Below are 6,267 nucleotides of genomic sequence, written 5' to 3' on the forward strand. Positions count from 1 at the left end.
TTTCCCAAATCCAGATTTAAATACAACATCTTTCATTGTCACCTGGACCTGTGTAGGTGCTGCTGTGTAATTAGGCAAATCTTCCACAGGACCTGGTCCCCTTCATCAGGGATGCTCATTCAGAACTCTCACAACTACCCACAAATGTTGTGTCTACCCTTCATGACTGCCATCATAAGTCCTTGCTTAAGAAGGACATTATACCTCTCTATCATACTTGCAGCCTGTGGATGTTATGGGATGTGCAGCTTCTATTGATTCTGTAATTGAGTTGACCATTGCTTATCTGTGTAATGAGTACCTTGGTCATTTTCTATTGTGATGGGCCAGCCATACAAGGCCATACACACTATCAGGTTGTGAGTCATCATATGCTGATTCTCTTGACCACTGGACTGTCATCAGGGCAAACATGGCCCTTTATGACTTTGGTAAAGGGCCAATGTATTCAACCTGACATCATGTCAAATGGATGCAACCATGCATTATTTGGCCATCCCTGGCTCCGGCATGGCATGGGGAGTGGATATCCCTGAGCACAAACCACGTGTGCCTGGAAGGACTTTACCAGGGCATTCCATGTTAAAGGGAGGCCACATTGTTTGACTACATTCAACAAATATTTTCACCTGCATGCTGTAGGTGGTAATGCAACCAAGTGGCCAAGTTGGATGGAGGCAGGCACCTACTCTAACCACCACACACTAGCCAAAGGATCTGCTTCATCATTCCCTGGGCTAGTAAGGTAAATGCAGCCAGTAACATGCCCTATAGTCACGTGTTTCTGGTGAACCAGGTTCTAGAGCTCTTGACACAGAATTTGTTCCCAATATACAACTGTAAGTACATATCACTATGGGGGATTGCTGAGAGCCACGGCCAAGTCTGTATGGCCCCTGGCATTTTGCCAACAGTATTGATTGACAGGCGAGGCATTACTATCTGCCTCTGCCGCTACTTTTGAGTTCTTGCACTATTTTGGAGTTCTCATGGGGATTTCTGGGGATTCCCCTAGAGTTCCCATTGGTTGGAGAAGTGCAGGAGGAGGGATTTCCGAGAGAGATATTTCCGGCTGGGGGTTCCTGGACGAGCCGCGTGGCATTCAGGAGAACTCCCCAGGAGCCTGTGTGAGGTTTTTTCTTGCAGTTCAAAAATAAAGTTTGTTCCTGCTTCAGTGGCTCGTGATTTGTGCCTAGCCAGACTTCCGCAGGGGTTACTTCATTTGCTATCACCATTCAGGTTTCTTGAGTTGTACCACTGTCAAACAAATAGTGTCTATTTCTGAATTCACAACCACTGCCATTCACATAGGCAGTTCTCCACAGCTGAAGTCACCAGTGAACCAAAAACTGAATATTATAGACTCCACTTCACTAGGTTCATGTTTATCACAGGGGAATCAGATGTCTTCTCTATGCTCACAGGGAACCCATTCACTGTATCACAACTCTACGCAGGAATTCATGTTAATGGACTGAGTGCTATACTCATGTTTGTTGGCCACAGGTCCCTCCTGTCCACCAGGCTTGATGCATCCATCTCTTACCTGCAGAATCTCCTGCTGACTTCACCAATAATCAGGGGAAAGGGAAGGCTCAGGCCCAGGAACAAAGTTCAAGGAACCAGCAGTTGAAAGAAGATGCAAGGCACTGTGGGAATATCGGTCATCCTTTATTCTGGGATAGAAACATCTCCTAGTCTGCCCCCAGAGCCATGTCCATAGGCATTTTTTTATATACAGACCAAAAGAAGAAACACTGTCAGCAGATTACATAAGTGGGCACATGCTCACAAGGAAATGTTTATGACCTTGAGTATATATGCTGACTTAGAATATTCATTATCTTAGCTACATAATAACAATAACATAGCTGATTCATGGTCTTGGTTACACAATAAAAACATAACATAGCCCAACAGATGCCTCTGTGAGAGAGTTTAACTGTAGCCATTTTGGGCCTGCCCCAACTACCACTTTGAAATTTCAGTAGTGATATGTGTTTATGTCCTCATTGCTTTTCCCCCATTATACTGTTATCCCTTCCAGGTAGGTTAAAAAGGGATTGCCAGAAAAAATGGCTCAGTAGAAGGATATAAACTTAGGCTTTGGTGTGTGAATGACATGAATTGTATCATACATGACCTTAGAAAAAAAAATAAATTTTCTAAGTATAATTCTTAGCTCTCACACAAATAAAATAATAATGAAAATAAATAATTGTTCAGTAATTATTTGCTTTTCCAGTTGTATCTATTTATACAAGGTGGTAGTAGAAAAAATAATACATTTTTGTAATTATATTAGAGCTTGGACATGTTGATTGTTTTTAGGTCATCTTCCAGATGTGCTTTATAGGTGGATAATGTAAAACCCTTAGATATCAATTGAAGAAATGGGAGGAAAGAGACAAGAATATCAAATTGTTTAGCTACAAAATGCTTTGTTTGTATGCTAGAAGAGAATTGCAGTCATAAAAGCAAAGGGATTTCTTAGAATTTCACTAACTTAGCTCAAAATAGACTTTAAAAGGAAAAACAAATAAACAAGCTAAAATCTCCCAGACTTTTCTTTAATAAGTTATTTTGAAAAAGGTCATTAATTGCTTTAAAGTAAGTGCAGTCTATATCTGATATTTTCAAGATCATTATGGGTCTTGCTTGGAATTAATATGTTTACATTTTTAACCTCACTTCTTTTGACACCAAAGCACATTTATAGAGATGAATTATTTTGATTCAAAATAATTTAGCTTGAATCTAGCTTGAAAACATCACTTAAGATATATTCATGATATACCATAAAATACAGTTTTGTGTTACTTAGCAGCAAGCATTTAGTTGAATGGAGATGCTAATAACAGACTGCCTCATTTATTTAGTTTATAGTATACCCTGGGCATGCTTCTGAAACATCAAAAAGCTTTCAATGGTTCTATCGGTGTAAGAAGACTATAGGAAAAAACAGCTATTATCTATCTTTTTCTCCTACCCGCATGGATATTAGAGTCAATTTAATTTCTATCTTTTGCCTTATTGTGATGATTACTCAGAAAGTTAGCGCTAATGATTCAAGTTTAAACCAGGTGCTGCCTCTCTCCAAGTCACTTTTCTCCATGCATGTGAATTTATATTCCAAAGGCTGCACATGCTGGTAAGTGTGACTTATAAATCATCTGAAATGATGGTTTACCTATCTGGACTCTGGGTTTTGATCTTGGGTTAAGAAGAACAGCCTCATAATTTCTCTTTAAAAAATAAAAGACCTCTTTTAAAATATACACTATTTTGACTTTTAGACCAATACTAAATTTTTTTAGTTTCTAAGGACATTAAATTATTCCCTTGAGATAAGCTCAAGATGAAGAATAATGAAAATGTTGAAAAAATAAGGAGGTGATTATCTTGATCTTTTGTATCCAAATAAAATCAGACAGACATTACTTAAGATATTCTAGAATTGTGGAAATAATATTCGGTGTTAAGTTGGTTTTAGTACTGCTTATGCATTTGGAGGAAAATTTGAAATTTAGCTATTTCTCAATTATTTCATATGCTTCTATAGGCTTTGACTACATTGGTTCATTAATAACTATGAAACAGATATAAATGGGGAGATTGGTTAAAGTTAACTATCAATTTTAGGCAAAGCCTTTTCTAGTCCTTTATAAATCAATGACTTTCAACCTTAGCTTGCATTATAATCAACTGGGGAGCTTTAAAAATCCCCAATACCCAGACTATTCCAAAGTCCAATGAAACAAGAATTTCTGGGGTGGGGCTCAGTCCTCATTAAATTTTAAAGCTTTTCAGGTGATTCAGAGATGTAGCCAACTGAGTAACAGTGTTCTAACTCCATTGTCATTAAGAAAAGTTTCTGTCAGTAGCAGGACCAATGGCAAGTTTTGGAGGACTTGTTAGTATTTTTTGCACAATTTCTGGATTCTACATTTATGACTCTTGCTAATTTGCCAATCTCAATTGAACTTGTGCCTAATCTTATAATTTTGTCAAATGTCATATTTTCAGAAAGACCATCTCTGAAAAGCCTAAAATAATAAAAACATTTATATCTCTCTCCGTTTGCCATCACCATGCATTTGCAAAGTCTAAACAAGGACGATATGACAAAGTAGTCTGCTTACTGGAGTTTTTATGAATCACATTCTTATTACACAAAGCTGGATGGAAAAGCATGAAGTGTGGATTTCAAGTAGAAAGATGGAAAATATCCAGCATGTAACAACAATGTCCTTCAACCATTAATGTTTCATGGATGCTTAACCAACTCATGTGGTTTTCCTTAACTCTATCCACATTCCTATAAATTTCTCTGCAATTAAACCATACATCATGCCATAATTTTCCTACTAGATGACAAATATACCTCCTAACCAGTTTCTGATATTTGTTCTTAACACAACAGTGTTCCAAAACATTGGTCCTTTTAAGATATGTTAGATCACATTTACTCCCTTATCAAATTCTTTTAATACTTCCCCATCAAGCTCAGCATAGAACTGAAAGTTTTTGATATGACCTAGAAGGCTCCTCCTAGATCTGACCTCTATCTAACTTTCTGACCTAATCTAGTATCACTCTATATTTTTCTCACTAGACTCTCCCATAACAATTTATTTTAGCTTAATATGCCTGGAATATCCTTACCACATATATGTAAAAGTCTTCCTCTATTAAATATAGGTCTTTGCTCAAATTTTGTTTTCTTGGAGTCACTCCATCGTTGCATATTTCTCAGCTCTCCAAAGTGGTCAATAGTTCAATCCCTGATATCTTCATTTCTAACTTTTGATGATTAAAATAATTATCCCCATCATTTATGCAATTACAACTGCAAAATGTCCTGTGATTCGTATAATGCATAATGCTTTGCACCTCTTTCAGAGCCTCTCTTGTATATTCTGTCTGTGTTTCTGTGTGAATGTATATGTGTGTATATTTATGGACCAAGTTTAAATATCAGGTAAGGAAGTCCCTTATTTTTTTCATAGAATCATCAGTGCTCAAAGTACACATAAGATGCTTCCATTCAGGCCAGCTCTCCTTAGTAATGCACTGTTTATAGCCTGAACTAAAAAAGTCAGATGTCACAGAACCAGGCAGGACCTGCCTCCTCCCAATATCTTACAATTTTTTGTATAAATCCTCATCTTATAAAGTCACCCAATCTAAATATCCACTCTGCATGATATTTTTCATTAAGCTATTCTATGAAATGGAATCTCTGGACAAACCAGTGAAAAACGTGAAACATCATAAGCACTAAATAATCCCTTTCAAAAGAGATCATCTCAGAAATGTTGGTATGGTGTTCTTCCTTAAAGTAAATAAGTACACCTCATTTTATTATTTATTTATGGATTTATTTGAGGAGAGGTATTCCCACAATTTAGAGAATATTACAAGATTCTACTACAAACACTCCTGCCTTAGGTTAGGATTCTTGACCAAGACCACTTCTGTGTGTATACCTGAAACCTTTTGAATTTCCTCACTTGAATGTAATAACCCAAAGCAGATAGGTATGAAATACACTTTTGCTGAAGGTCATAAGCATTTGGTTTTATTTTATTACAGGAAATTTAGATGTCATGTATCAAATGTTTCATTTTTCTTATCATTTGTCTTCCCAAAGAAAGATTATAGAAGAAATTGTGTTCTTTATGTTACCTCCAAGTTGTCCTCTTGCAAACACAATTAGTCTAGAATTTTTTTAAAGAACACAGATGTGGTTTTGGAAGATGAAAAAAGGAGCTAGGCAGTGATTTCCAACCCCTTCAAAACACAGAAAGAAGACAGAGAAGAAGCAACAGATCCAAGGGGTGGTTGACAGAATAAATGCTCTAAGACCTAATATTACAAAGTCTGAGACCTAGAGAGACTTTAAGATTCCAAAGTAGAAAATAAATGCAGAGCCTGAACCTGTACCAGGGTATGGGAAGTGTGAAAGGACAACAGAGAGAGAAAGAGAGAGCAGAACAGAACATGAGTTTCCCCCTTAATCATATTTGGAAAGAAAACCATGATAAATTAAAATGTGACAGGAACAGCACTTTCCTTGAAGTAGAATAAGCAGTATAAAACCAAATTATAAAGAGAAAGTCCGGCAGGACACCACAGTCATTTTGGAGAGACCATAGTTGACCAGTCACCCCTTTATATCAAGACTGCATCTCCCCACCTCCAGACACCAGAAGATTAAACCAGAGCACCCCTGCAGTAGGTTCTCATAAGAATCCAGCATTACAA

This window comes from Urocitellus parryii, chromosome X, assembly GCF_045843805.1.
Source record: "Urocitellus parryii isolate mUroPar1 chromosome X, mUroPar1.hap1, whole genome shotgun sequence".
Taxonomy (NCBI): Eukaryota; Metazoa; Chordata; class Mammalia; order Rodentia; family Sciuridae; genus Urocitellus; species Urocitellus parryii.